Source organism: Copadichromis virginalis, linkage group LG22, assembly GCF_057382275.1.
Source record: "Copadichromis virginalis isolate Kocher_CV1m ecotype Utaka linkage group LG22, C_Virginalis_male_GT1.1, whole genome shotgun sequence".
Lineage (NCBI taxonomy): Eukaryota > Metazoa > Chordata > Actinopteri > Cichliformes > Cichlidae > Copadichromis > Copadichromis virginalis.
This window is the reverse complement of record NC_140638.1, coordinates 26,279,362-26,294,838: the sequence shown is the minus strand read 5'-3', so window position 1 is coordinate 26,294,838 and position 15,477 is coordinate 26,279,362. Positions and strand designations below refer to the sequence as shown.

Sequence of the window (15,477 nt, the reverse complement as noted above, 5' to 3'; positions counted from 1 at the left end):
TCACGAACAAAGCCGTCAAAGCAGCATCTGAAAGAAAGTCATCTTTCATTGTTGTCTCCAGCGTGTTAAAAGAGAGATCGAGCTCAGTGATGAGTTTTGAAGCGGCTGCAGGGACTTCTCCAAGGTTTTGGCTCGAACAGTCGAAGGATGTTGTTCACAGTGGTGACACTGTTGACTGGTGATTGACAAGCACTGAGATACTAACATGACAAACACAAGAAACATCATGACTTATTCTCCTGAGTGCCTGCAAAACACAAACACAAAATCAAACTCAAAGCTTTTCTCTCAGATGCTGGTGTGGCACAATCTAATGATAAAAAAGGTCATGCTAACAGCTTTTGGAGCACAGCTGCACAAAATAACAGCTTTTGGAGCACAAAATGCATTACAGGTAAACCCAGTACCCAAACATGTTAACAAGGATAAAGAAAATTTCTGAAACAAAAGCAGGTAGTGTGGTGATTTATGTTGTGAGGATGCTTTCACTCCCATCAAAGTCACCCAGTGTTGAGAACCCAAATGAGCCCAAAAACCTCAAGTGGCTGCAACCAACAGCGAACGTCAAGAAGTGGATACTTGCATGTTGAGCCAGAAACATGCAGAAAACCCAAAAGAGGCAAGACAGCACATCTTGGTCCCACTCAGGCAGTACGAACACCTGGAAAGAGGAGCCCACAGTTCAGACCCAAGGTCACTGGTAAGGACACCAGCCAGTTATAAGTCTAGTTTTAATTTTCATTTTAGTGTTATGGCCTTTCTAAGGGTGGCCAGACCATAATATAAGGGTGATCCACCCCTGTCTGACCCCAAGCAGCACATCACACAACCAGTACAATTTTGATGGTGATTTTTTTTCACAGTGATTGAATTCTAACAAAGGAAAGGAGCGAACTATAGCTTCGGGGTGGACCCCAAAACAACAAACAAAAGGGACCGTATCTAAAGGATGTACAAAACTTATTTATGAAAAGAATAAAACCAAATGACAATGTCTTATCTCCCTAACTAAGAAAAACATGAGAAAAGGGTAATCAAATAAAAAGGCAGTCCACCCCTACATGCTCCTGTATAAAGAAACAGGTAACACAAAGCCTGCAGGTTGAGGTCCATGGCGGTGTCATCTTATATGTTGTCTCCAGGTCAAGGAGACAACATATAACATGGATAGACAGACAGATTTCAAAATAGCCAGCTGGAATGTTAAGGGGTTGAATAACGGGATTAAGAGGAAGAAAATATTAACAAATCTAAAGTTATTGTAACCCACCTAAAATTTGCCTCATGAAAATGAACTGCTGTTCCCAAAGAATGTCAGTAGGTGGCACTATGAGATTGTTTAGTGCTTGTGAACTTGAGTTGAGAACTGTAGAGAAGGAGAATAGCGCTAAGGCTACATATGCTGGTCGGAGCTACTCACCGAGTTTTTCTTTAATCCTTGTTCAAGAAAAAGGTTGTGTGTGAAGACACAAATTGGATTTTACTTTTCCGCTTGTTGATGCTGGTGTACCTCTGTTTTTGTGTTTTTTGTTCATTTCCGGTGAGTTGACTAACTGCGCTAGCATAGCAAGCTAATCGTCAGCTAATCATTAGCTTAGTATAATGTAAATTTCATGTGTTCCTTTTAAGTGCTGTATTATCTTTTTATTTCTTCACTTGTGAATGTTTTAAACCAATCGGAAATATTTCTTTGGAAGCTAGTAGGTAAGTTTTATTTATTGTAATGAGATGATAAATATGAGCAGTCTTTGGCTAAATAGTACTGCGACCACGTTTTGCACTTTCCTCGTGCATCAGTAATGTACATTCTCTCAATTCATTGGATTGATGTGACTGCTGTTCACAAAATATGAGATTTGAGTTAAATTTGTATGATGTGGAAATTGTTTTAAGGTTCTTTGATTAATTTTATTATTGATTGCATTAAGTCGTTATATACAAAGAGTGAGAGACATTTGGTCACTAGTGTTGATTAAGTTGTTATATGATATTCATGTAAAATATGTTCACTGCCCTGTGCAGGTTGGTTTTTTTGTTGGAGTCTAAAGTTGCGAGCCAGGATTCCGGATCCCCAGCTGCGATGCAGGAAAGATTTCCAGCCTACTTAAAGTGACAACTGCGTGACTTCTTGACAGATAAGCTTATGAGATCTCAGAACAATACACTACCCGGGTAGTACTACTAACATTAACACTATACTCACACACCTGAACTGAAATGACTGAAAAGAACTCTGAACACTGAACACTGAACTCTAAAACTGAATACACAGACTGATAAATATGGACAATTGGAACTGTTGTGAACTGTTGAATGACTGTTTTTGGTTTGTTTTGAATAAATGTTGACTGTTCTTTGAGCTGTGTGTCATTCGCGCCTTAGTCGATTCCTAGACACCATAAGCCTAAGATCCTAACTTTCTCTACATTCAGTAGTGGTAAAGTATCGTGTGTTACATTATCAAGAGTTGATATAGCCTTTATTCAAGAAATGCACACGTGTAAGTCAGAAGCCTTAAAACTTAAATGTTCCTGGGTAGGTAAAGTCTTTTCCAGTCCTGGAACTGGTAAAAGTAGGGGAGTGTCGGTTCTGATTCATAAAGCAGTTAGCTTTACTGAAACAAAAGTAATAACAGATAAGGAAGGTAGATTTATATTGGTTTATGGACAACTACTGGACACACCAATAATTTTATGTAATATCTATGCACCTAATGCGGACATACTCGCCTTTTTTCACAACCTGTCACAGTATCTTTTGGAATTAGAAGGTGCACAAATAGTGGTAGGAGGAGATTTTAATCAAATACTGGATCAAGACCTAGATAGATCACTTCCTAGGAGAGGCACAGAGGGTAAATCTGTAGTTGCCATAAGGCAGATGACCTCAGATTTAGGTCTGAATGATATTTGGCGGACAATGCATCCAGAAGGCAGGGAATATTCCTTTTACTCTCCGCCTCATAATGTTTATACTAGAATCGACTACTTTCTTATTTCTGAAGCCTTAGTGAATAACTCTATAGATTCAAGTATTGGTAACTAAGCTGTAGTGCCTCTTCACCTCACTGTGCAATACCTTTTGTGCAATACTTTTGTAAATAGTCAACGGTGCAATAGACTCAATACTTGAAATGTGCAATTCTTGAAATGTGCAATTCACTTGTATTTTTATTTTTATTCCTATTTATTCTATTTATCCCCTTCGTATATTTTATTTATATTGTCTCTGTATTTATATATATATGTGTGTGTGTGTGTGTGTGTGTGTGTGTATTATATATATATATATAATATTCTGTAACTCTGTAACTTCTGTCGGTGCTGTGCTTTTTTGGAAATCGAATTTCCCAGAGGAACCCACCCGAGGGATTAATAAAGTTCTATCTAATCTAATCTAATCTAATCTAATATAGTATTCTCGGACCATGTGCCAATTTTTCTATGTCTTGGAAATATTTTACAGATTCCTCAAAGCCGCAGATAGCATTTAAATGTGTCCTTAATTAAAGACTCTGGGTTTATTAAATTGATAAGCGATGAAATACAATTTTACAAACAGACAAATAATCGAGAGGACACTACATTGGCTACTTGGTGGGATGCTGTTAGGGAAAATATTCTAAAACACTTCTTCAGTAAAGACTCAGAGAAGAGAAACACACAGAACTTCTTGCTAGCAAGGGCAGCCTCCAGACTGAGACTCGCGCTGAGCTTTGCCCTTGTCTTTATTTTATACTTCAGTGTGTGTGTGTGTGTGTTACTGCTTGTCAAAGGGTCATATACATAAAAGCACAAAAGGTACATCCTTGGTCACAAAGAGGGTAGTCTCCCCCACCCTAGATGGTTCACCCTAGATAACACGGTGGGGAAGTCCAGCAGTTCATCTAAACAAAAGGCACTTAGACTAAAACAGACATAGCTATGTTAAAACAATAAAACAAGGTGCAACCTCTCATGCTCCCAGGACGTGGGGGTGCATTCCTGGGGTGCACACCAAGCCTGCAGCCTGTTAGAGATCACACATCCTGTCACTACACAATTAATTATATGCCTCTAAGCATACATGGTTAAATATTTCCTAATACAAATAACTACAAGCAGTATTCTACCATATGCAAACTTATATCACTAAAAGATTATACTGACTACTATGGTTCAGATAATATTAGGCGGTTGGTTAATTTGCAAAATTATGTATATGATTCAGTATATCCAACAGTGGCCCTATCGCTGGATGCTGCACAAGCTTTTGATTGTGTTGAGTGGGATTATCTGTTTAAGACATTAGAAAAGTTTGGTTTTGGTGACAATTTTATTAGGTGGATAAAGATATTATATGATTCGCCTTCAGCGCGAGTATTGACGAATGGGCTCATATCAGACCTATTCCTTTTACTGAGATCCACAAAAATGGGTTGTCCCCTTAGCCCCGGTCTTTTTGTAATTGCTATAGAGCCTTTGGCACAAAAACTGAGAAATAATGTAAATATATTTGAAATTTCGATGGGTAATAGTCAACATAAGCTTCTATTATATACAGATGATGTGTTGTTACTTATGACCCAGCCTGGGAAGTCAATTCCAGCCCTATTAGAATGTATAGAAAGCTTTACGCTGCTTTCAGGGTATCGCGTCAACTGGGATAAATCAGAGGCAATGCCTATGTCAGGACACTGCCCCCATACTTTATTTAAACAGTTGGGAGTGTCATGGTTCTGGGTCAGTTTCGACCCAGTATTTTGAGTTTTGATTGATTAGTTTATTTTTGAATGTTTGTTGTGGTTTTGGGCGCTATGAGTATTATTATTATTATTATTATTAGAATTCTATGTTTCTGTTTATTCATGTTTAAGGATTTGTTCTCGGTTGTATCTCACGTTTAGTTTAGTTCAGGTTCCATGTGTCATTCTGTCTGTCTCTGTGTCAGGTCTGCGTCTTGGTGTAGTGTTCTCGTTTCCTGTTTTATTGTGAAGGTCTGCGTCCCATGTGAGTGTGTTCAGTTTTACCTCTGTTTCGTCTTGTTGATTATTCCCAGCTGTGTCCACCACCTGTGTGTAATTCCCCTGTGTTTCTCTGTGTATATTTAAGTCGTGTCCTCTGTCATTGTAGTTGCTGGTCTGTCTGTGTTTTCCACCATGTTTCATCCGTGTGTTCCCTGCCGTCACCATCTTGTACCGTCGTCCACCTTGCTTCATGTTTGAGTTCCGGTTCGTATTCAGTAGTTTAGTTGTCTCCAGTCTAGTTTAGTTTGTGCTCCATTTGCTGTTTGTCTATATTTATTTCGTGTCCAATAAACCACCTTCACTCCTCCACTACTGCCTGCGATTGGATCCTCATTTATTATTTTTATACGGCTTATCTCACTCGCCGTGACAGTACGGACCAGCCAGCTATGGATCCAGCGGCATTCAGTCCACCCAGGGAGCTTCGGGAGGCCGTTATTGACTCTGCTTCTAGATTAATTAACCAGTGGTTAGAGCATGAGGGAGACGCCTCTCTTTACACTGTGGAAGCCAACCTACAACACCTTATTTCCGGTTATCCCTGGCTATTGGACTCTCTGCATCCGCTTGTGCAGAGTTTCGTTCTCCACGAGCTTCACCTACACCCCCCCGCCGCTACCGCAATTTTTTGTGTTTCTACTGAGGATAACAATGATTTCTCAGCCATGGCCATAGCTTCTAAGACTGCCTGTTCTGAACCCTCGTTCCATGTTTATGACCGTGTCCGCTCCATTGTCCCATCCTCACTTCCATCCCAGTCAAATGCCAGGCCTGTAATGCTGCCCTCAGTTCAGTCAGCAGCCGCGCTGCCCTCAGTTCAGTCAGCAGCCGCGCTGCCCTCAGTTCAGTCAGCAGCCGCGCTGCCCTCAGTTCAGTCACCCACTCCACCACTTATTACAACTCCACTACAGTCGTCTCCGCTACCTGTAGGTCACTCTGTAGCCGCTTCGCTGCCTATTGCTCTGTCGCCACCAGTTCAGCTGTCTGTCCGCTCGTTTACTCAGCCACCATCCTCACTATCTCATTCAAAGCAGGGAACACACTTCACCACAATATCTGCTGGTTCTCTTAAGCTGGCCATGTCAGAGACAGTTGCTCCCTCTAGGGCCTCCCCAGAGGCTGGGTGTCAGTCACCAGCCAACTCTGGACCCCTAGAGGTCAAGACGCCAGCGCCAGCAGCCTCACCGGAGAACTCACCAGAACAGTCTCAGCTCTCAGCACCCCCTGAGAGTTCAAGTGAGTTCACCCGTCCGCCTCCGTCCTCTGCTGAGTGTATTGGGGAACACTTTCAGCCCTCTGAGGACTGCATCCCACTGTTGCTGCCTGAGTCTAGCCACTGTGCTGCTCAGTCCCAGCCAGTGTCCACACTGGCAGAGGTCTCCGTGCCTGCTGCTTCAGTGTCTGTTTCCACTGGAGGGCCAGAGGGGCCCGTCCAGTCTCAAGCCATGTTAGCTGGGGGTTCAGGTGAACCCAGCCAGCATCCTGCCTCGTCGGCTGGAGGGCCTGAGGAGCCCAGCCAGCCTCAAGTGTCGTCAGCTGGGGGTTCGGGAGAACCCAGCCAGCCTCAACTGTCGTCAGCTGGGGGGCCCGAGTTGCCCGTCCAGCCTCAAGCCAAGTCAGATGGTGGGTCTGAGGAGCCCACCCAGCACCATGCCTCGTCTGCTGGGGGTCCTGGAGGACCCAGCAAGCACATCCTCACGTCTGCTGACGGTCCGGGGAAGTTTGTTTAGCCACCACCTGCTGAATCATCCCCTGTGGCTTCTACACCGTTGCCTGCATCCACATCACCTCCTGCAGCATCACTGCCTGCAGCATCACCACTGTCTGGTTCCGCAGCCGTCCCGCAGCCGTGCCTTCATCCACGCCTGGTCCAGCCTCCGTGCCTTCATCTGGTCCGGCTCCGCCTTCGTCTGGCCCTGCCTCGTCTTCGTTTGGTCCGGCTTCAGCTCCGCCTTCATCTGGTTCGGCTTCAGCTCCGCCTTCGTCTGGTCCTGCCTCGTCTTCGTCTGGTCCTGCCTCGTCTGGTCCTGCGGTTGCCACACCGCCATCAGAGCCAGCTCGACCCGTTCTGCCTCGCCTCTGCCGGCCGTTTTCCGGGCCTCTAAGTTGGCATCATGGCCTTCGGGGACGGCCTCCGGAAAGAGTTCGTCGCCGCCGCTGGCATCGCGGCCGACCTCCGGACCTGCTCAGTGGCCGCCACTGCCTTCCAAGTGGTCGGCCTCCAGAACTGTTTGCCCATCACCGCCGTTGCCGTGTGCACGGTCGGCCTCCAGAACTGTTTGCCCGTCGCCGCCGTTGCCGTGTGCACGGCCGGCCTCCAGAACTGTCTTGGTCCTTGTGTTGTCGACCCCCTGAACTTTTCTTAGACTCTTGTTGAGCTCTAGTTTGGTTTTGTTTTTGATCTGTTTTCCTGTGTTCGTGGACTGTTTTCTTGTGTTTTTGGACTGGTTTTGGCCTTCATCTGGTCCGGCTCCGCCTTCGTCTGGCCCTGCCTCGTCTTCGTTTGGTCCGGCTTCAGCTCCGCCTTCATCTGGTTGGGCTTCAGCCCCTTGTTTTTGGTTTCGTACCCTCCTTCCTTGACCCCCTCCACCCACCCTGGTCTGGTGCTCTGTTTTGTTGCGGTCTTTTTGTTTGGGGCTGTCGGGGGCCAGCCCTTGGAGGTGGGGGGGGGGGGGGGTTACTGTCATGGTTCTGGGTCAGTTTCGACCCAGTATTTTGAGTTTTGATTGATTAGTTTATTTTTGAATGTTTGTTGTGGTTTTGGGCGTTATGAGTATTATTATTATTATTATTATTATTATTCCATCCATCCATTCGCTTCCGCTTGTCCTTTTCAGGGTCGCGGGGGGCGCTGGAGCCTATCCCAGCTGTCATAGGGCGAGAGGCGGGGTACACCCTGGACAGGTCGCCAGTCTGTCGCAGGGCCAACACACAGGGACAGACAACCATTCGCACTCACATTCATTCGCACATTCACACCTAGTGACAATTTGGATTATTCAATTAACCTATCCCCACAAGCTGCATGTCTTTGGACGGTGGGAGGAAGCCGGAGTACCCGGAGAGAACCCACGCAAACGCGGGGAGAACATGCAAACTCCACACAGAAAGACCCCGGCCTGATGTTGGAATTGAACTCAGGACCTTCTTGCTGTGCGGCAACAGTGCTAACCACCGTGCCACCGTGCTGCCCTATTATTATTATTATTATTATTATTAGAATTCTATGTTTCTGTTTATTCATGTTTAAGGATTTGTTCTCGGTTGTATCTCACGTTTAGTTTAGTTCAGGTTCCATGTAGGGCTGAACGATATATCGCATTTGCGATAATATCGCGACATGATCAAGTGCAATTTTCTAACCGCAAAGGCTGCGATTATACTCTGGACATGTCCAAATTCATGGGCTGCATCCTCCTGAGGCCGCATTTGTAGACCGATTACGTCACAGCGACGCGCCGAAGGCTGTCCAAATTACTACCATATCCCAGAATTCATAGCGCGGCCCAGCCAAACTCCAGTTTCCAGCAATGGCGGCCGCTACTAAGTTTTAAAATTACTCATACTAATCTTTCAGGGTCACAAAATAAACTTTTAACATATTTTCAGGCGAGAAAGTAGTTGTGTAAACATCAAATATCTGCTCGGTTTATCAAGATATCCCATATTTGCAAAAGTGCTTCGACGTTTTCAGAGGCGTCTGCTACCCACCAGCTCGACAGCTAGCCGGGAGCTCGAGGGTTACTGATGCGGCCGAGAACGGCACAACTCCCGGCACATCATTTTCAGATCACCGCGGAGTTTCGCTGCTCGGGTTAAACGTAATATATAAGTCACTTAGACAACCTAAAAATGTTATTGTTGGGCTTTTTTCAGTGTTTTGTTTGTTCGTGAGTAAATCGGTTTGGCTGAGATTAAAGTTATTAGATTAGATAAAATAAAACTTTATTAATCCCCCGGGTGGGTTCCTCCTTGGTTTTCACACAGCTGACTAAACGTCAAACAGAAAACTTATTAAACAGAAGTATGAGACAGTCGAGAATTTACACCAGTGTCTGGTTATATTTTAGATAGCAAGAAGCAGACGGCCGAGTTTATTAAACTCCACCGAGACAGCGGTGACGCTAATCAGAACTAGACCGTCCAATTTCACGCCTTTAAATTTTAAAGGCGTGTTTGTGTGTGTGTTTATACAATTGCTATTATGTTTGCACTTTATGTGTAATGTTACTGACTGCAGAGATCAGTAAGATGTGTGTATTTTTTATTTATTAGTTTTATTTATTTAATATTATTTTTTAATTGAATGACTGTCTAGTAGTTTGTCGAAAAACTGAGTGTGGTAAAGCCACTGATTTTTTTTATGTATATTTCTGCAATCTGCACATTGTACTGACTTTCATTTTAATGTTTACACCAGGGTTCCTTGTCAGCACTTTATGCTCAGATGTTTGTAAGCTAAAAATAAACTATTGTGTATGTTCAAATATACTGTTGTGATTGAAGAAGTTAAATAAAAATGTCAGTCATCAATTCATGCATCACCTCATGTCATCATAACAGAGGTCTGTCTTCCAGGAAAGAACAGTTTAAAATTAATGTAATATAGTATTGGCCATACTATATGATGTATTGCTTGTCTTTGTTTAATAATACAGAAGACAAAGACCTTAAAAAATAATCGCATATCGCATCGCAATCGCAATATTGGGGCAAAAAATCGCAATTAGATTATTTTCCATAATCGTTCAGCCCTTGTTCCATGTGTCATTCTGTCTGTCTCTGTGTCAGGTCTGCGTCTTGGTGTAGTGTTCTCGTTTCCTGTTTTATTGTGAAGGTCTGCGTCCCATGTGAGTGTGTTCAGTTTTACCTCTGTCTCGTCTTGTTGATTATTCCCAGCTGTGTCCACCACCTGTGTGTAATTCCCCTGTGTTTCTCTGTGTGTATTTAAGTCGTGTCCTCTGTCATTGTAGTTGCTGGTCTGTCTGTGTTTTCCACCATGTTTCATCCGTGTGTTCCCTGCCGTCACCATCTTGTACCGTCGTCCACCTTGCTTCATGTTTGAGTTCCGGTTCGTATTCAGTAGTTTAGTTGTCTCCAGTCTAGTTTAGTTTGTGCTCCATTTGCTGTTTGTCTATATTTATTTCGTGTCCAATAAACCACCTTCACTCCTCCACTACTGCCTGCGATTGGATCCTCATTTATTATTTTTATACGGCTTATCTCACTCGCCGTGACAGGGAGTTTCTGTGGTCCGTGAATGGTTTGAGGTATTTGGGGATACAAATTACCTCGGATTACACTAAGATGGTTCGAGCAAATATGGAGCCAATGTTTGAAAGGATAAAAATGGAATTTGGTAGATGGTCCAGAGTGTGTCTCACAATATGGGGTAAAATTAGTTGTATTAAGATGATGACTGCACCCATGATCTTTTATATTTTATCTAATATTCCATTACACATTCCAGATAAGTATTTCAAAGATCTAGACTTTTTAATGCGGCAGTTTCTTTGGGATAGCTCACCACATCGTTTAAGTATTAAGAAACTTCAAGCGAGTGCAAAACAAGGAGGGTTTTCATTGCCTAATTTCCAATGGTATTATTGGGTGATGAACGTGAAACAACTTAGAGCTTGGTTACCTACTGCACCAGTTAAACCCATCTGGTCCCATATAGAGATGGAAGTTAATGGCGGTATTTCTCCTTGGAGGGAGCTGTTTGATACCAGTCATAAAACTACCCATCCTATAATTGCAAAGATATTGTGGTTTAAATGACATAGGGCAGGTCGCTGGGACTTTATTAAATCACCTTCGGCAACCTTATGGAGTAATAAAATAATTTTAATTGGAGGGACATCGGTTGACTGGTTACAGTGCCGTAAAGCAGGCATCCTTAATGTATCAGATTTATTTGACTGTGGGACTAAATGTTTTTTAAGCTTTGATAAAATTGTGGAGTTATATAAGTTGCAGCGTAATCAATTCTGGAGATATGTCCAAATACATAGTTCATTATCGAAGTGGCTGGGAACCCCTTTGAGTTGTCCTGTGGGCAGCCCTGTGGAAGTCCTGCTCTCAAGATCATCCTTGGGTAAAGGCATTACCTCTAAGATTTATCACTTATTGCAAGAACGGTCAGCTGACCCTCTCCTTAAAGTTAAGGGCTACTGGGCCCAGGGCATGGCATTGGACATATCTTCAGTTGAATGGGATTCATGTTTTCAAAATATTAATACTATGTATAAAGAAACAGGCAGTAGATTGATTCAATTTAAGATAATCCATAGGTGGCATCGAACACCGCAACAATTGTATAAATGGAACCTGGCCTCTACGGACGAATGTTGGAGATGTGATGGTCAAAATGCTTTGATTTTACATATCTTATGGAGCTGTTCGGCACTTCGGGATTGGTGGGAAAATATAATGGAGGTAATTTTCAGTGTTTTAAAAAGGAGATTTGTTATCTCACCAAAACAGTCCATACTTGGTATAACCACAGAAATTTCTGATGTACAGGGAGTGCAGAATTATTAGGCAAATGAGTATTTTGTCCACATCATCCTCTTCATGCATGTTGTCTTACTCCAAGCTGTATAGGCTCGAAAGCCTGCTACCAATTAAGCATATTAGGTGATGTGCATCTCTGTAATGAGAAGGGGTGTGGTCTAATGACATCAACACCCTATATCAGGTGTGCATAATTATTAGGCAACGTCCTTTCCTTTGGCAAAATGGGTCAAAAGAAGAACTTGACAGGCTCAGAAAAGTCAAAAATAGTGAGATATCTTGCAGAGGGATGCAGCAGTCTCAAAATTTCAAAGCTTCTGAAGTGTGATCATCGAACAATCAAGCGTTTCATTCAAAATAGTCAACAGGGTCGCAAGAAGCGTGTGGAAAAACCAAGGCGCAAAATAACTGCCCATGAACTGAGAAAAGTCAAGCGTGCAGCTGCCAAGATGCCACTTGCCACCAGTTTGGCCATATTTCAGAGCTGCAACATCACTGGAGTGCCCAAAAGCACAAGGTGTGCAATACTCAGAGACATGGCCAAGGTAAGAAAGGCTGAAAGACGACCACCACTGAACAAGACACACAAGCTGAAACGTCAAGACTGGGCCAAGAAATATCTCAAGACTGATTTTTCTAAGGTTTTATGGACTGATGAAATGAGAGTGAGTCTTGATGAGGGGGGCGTCAGTAAGTTCAAGCCCTGATGGTATAAAAAATCTGTTTATGCTTTGATTAAGTCGGAGATCAGCCCTGTCTGCGAACGGAACTGGTCTTCCCACGCGTGTATTCATTAAAATCAATTGTCTGACCAAGCTCTTCTGGACCATGGTTGTGTTTACTCTCCTTCCTCAATATTTGAACCTTAACATGGGCCAGATGGATGGGCCCGTGGCTGGATTGGTAAAGGGCAGAGAGCTCCAGTCCGACTCAGATGCCAGCAAGGTGGAGGTGGAGTACTGGTTTGGGCTGGTATCATCAAAGATGAGCTTGTGGGGCCTTTTCGGGTTGAGGATGGAGTCAAGCTCAACTCCCAGTCCTACTGCCAGTTTCTGGAAGACACCTTCTTCAAGCAGTGGTACAGGAAGAAGTCTGCATCCTTCAAGAAAAACATGATTTCCATGCAGGACAATGCTCCATCACACGCGTCCAAGTACTCCACAGCGTGGCTGGCAAGAAAGGGTATAAAAGAAGAAAAACTAATGACATGGCCACCTTGTTCACCTGATCTGAACCCCATTGAGAACCTGTGGTCCATCATCAAATGTGAGATTTATGGTAAATGGCCTGCATTTGTATAGCGCTTTTCTAGTCCCTAAGGACCCCAAAGCGCTTCACACTACATTCAGTCATTCACCCATTCACACACACATTCACACACTGGCGATGGCAAGCTACATTGTAGCCACAGCTGCCCTGGGGCACACTGACAGAGGCGAGGCTGCCGGACACTGGCGCCACCGGGCCCTCTGACCACCACCAGTAGGCAAACATGGGGTTAGTATCTTGCCAAGGATATTTGGCATGCAGCCAGGATGCAGCCTGGGATCGAACCACCGACCTTCTGATTAGTGGCTGACCTGCTCTGCCACCTGAGCTACAGCCATTTACAAGGAGGGAAAACAGTACACCTCTCTGAACAGTGTCTGGGAGGCTGTGGTTGCTGCTGCACGCAATGTTGATGGTGAACAGATCAAAACACTGACAGAATCCATGGATGGCAGGCTTTTGAGTGTCCTTGCAAAGAAAGGTGGCTATATTGGTCACTGATTTGTTGTTGTTTTGTTTTTGAATGTCAGAAATGTATATTTGTGAATGTGGAGATGTTATATTGGTTTCACTGGTAAAAATAAATAATTGAAATGGGTATATATTTGTTTTTTGTTAAGTTGCCTAATAATTATGCACAGTAATAGTCACCTGCACACACAGATATCCCCCTAAAATAGCTCAAACTAAAAACAAAAACTACTTCCAAAAACATTCAGCTTTGATATTAATGAGTTTTTTGAGTTCATTGAGAACATGGTTGTTGTTCAATAATAAAATTATTCCTCAGAAATACAACTTGCCTAATAATTCTGCACTCCCTGTAGATTTTTCCAGTTATACAAAAAGATGGATTATTTTGGCTCTTACTACGGCCAAACGGGTCCTGCTAAGACATTGGCGGAAAAAGAACCCCCCCTCCCCCCTCCCTATGAAGAGTGGCTAAAGACAATGGCTAAGTTGGCGTCTTACGAAAAAGTGACTTATGGTTTATTAGACAAATTGCATCAATAAGATTGTATTTGGTCCCCCTTTACAAGCTGGCTTTCTGTAACTTGAAGAACAGAGGAGTAATGACAGAGTGGTGGTGTGGGAATTGGTGTGTGAAGAAAGAATAGGATAACTTCCCTTTGTTTTGTTTTGTTTTGTTGTTGTTTTGTTTTTGTTTGTTTGTTTTTTAAACTATTTATTTATGTAGTTATCCTTAAGCTCTGTTATTGAAGTTTAAAATGAAATAAATAAAAATTGTTGATGATAAAAAAAAGTTTAAACTTCAAAGCTCATGCATGCATGCACATCCAGTGCTCAGTGTCTAATTGTGTGTTTGTGTTTTTACCTTTTTGCAGTAGCGCAGTGAAACATTTGGGCGGTGGATAAATAATGGAAAATAAAATTCAGACTACAGACGGCTTCAGGTGAGTACACGTGGTGCACAAGGACCAAAGCTCACCTTCTCAACCTGGACAAAATGAATTATTTTACACTGATACTGTAAACTTTTGTTTGTGTGTCAGGTTTCCATACATCGGAAACAGCTGCTGCATCTGTAATTCTGTCCGTCCCGAGGAGAGTCCACACTCTACATCCTTGGCTCACCTATAATGACGCACAGGTGCTGCACACAACTGGATCTGCAGCTTGTGAGGAACAGCAGCACTCAGCCTACATCCTGTTTTACAAGATTAACGTAAGAAGACACAGCATCTCATCCTGAAGTGAGAGAATGGCACGCCAGCTGCAGCCTAATCCAATCTCTCTTCTTTTCTTTTTTCGGTGCCCAGACACCCTTCAGTTTCATCATGTCATCCCTAACAATACAATGTAGAGTTGGATGGAGGATGAAGACAGCAGAGAGCAAAAGAAACAGGTAAGAGCAGACAGGTAGTCAGAGTTAACAAAAACTTTTAAAGCCAGTGTAGCTTCTGTTTTGAACACATTTATTGATGACAATTTTACATAAATAAGCAGTGTGTTATACTGTTATCAGATGTGGAGTCTCACTAACCACTTTAATAGTGACTTGTGTCCCAAATACTGTTTATTTGTCTTAGTTACAGATAGTGAAATAAAAATGGAACGAGAAGCGTAGGATTTTGAATTGATACCATTGGTGCATCTACTAAAGTTCTGGGGTCAGTTTGAATATCAGTGACCTTGACCTTGAGTTCAAGTTTTCTGAAAATCTTGTGAATGCTACAACTCTGTGACGAGAAGTAAGTCTCCTAGGTCTTTAAATTTGTATATAGGTGAATCTAGTAGGAAGCTGAAGGGTTGCACTGCGGGCCATCTGTAGAGGTGTAGAGTCAACAACCTGTCTGTGAACGTGGACAAAACAAAAGAGATTGTTGACTTCAGGAGAGCACAGTGGGATCACTGCCCACTTAACATGAATGGATCCTCTGTGGAGGTCGTCAAGAGCACCAGATTTCTTGGTGTCCACCTGGCGGAGAACCTCTCCTGCTCCCTCAACACCAGCTCCATAACCAAGAAGGCCCAGCAGCGTCTCTACTTCAAGCAGAAGCTGAGGAAAGCCCATCTCCCACCATCCATTCTCACCACCTTTTACAGTGGGACTAACAAGAGCATCCTAAGTAGCTGCATCACTGTCTGGTATGGTAACTGCAGCGTATTAGATCGCAGTACCCTACAACGGATTGTGAGAGCAGCTGAGAAGATCATTGGAGTCC

At 43.3% G+C, this 15,477-nt stretch overlaps 1 long non-coding RNA gene across 1 annotated transcript; it reads left to right on the top strand.

Moving 5' to 3' along the window:
- Positions 1 to 1,276: 1,276 nt before the first annotated feature.
- LOC146683517 (uncharacterized) lies at positions 1,277 to 15,343 on the top strand. The gene is made up of 5 exons (XR_014917713.1): positions 1,277 to 1,540; positions 2,023 to 2,172; positions 14,137 to 14,205; positions 14,305 to 14,477; positions 14,572 to 15,343. It is a non-coding gene; the product is annotated as an uncharacterized LOC146683517 (long non-coding RNA).
- The last annotated feature ends 134 nt before the right edge of the window (positions 15,344 to 15,477 follow it).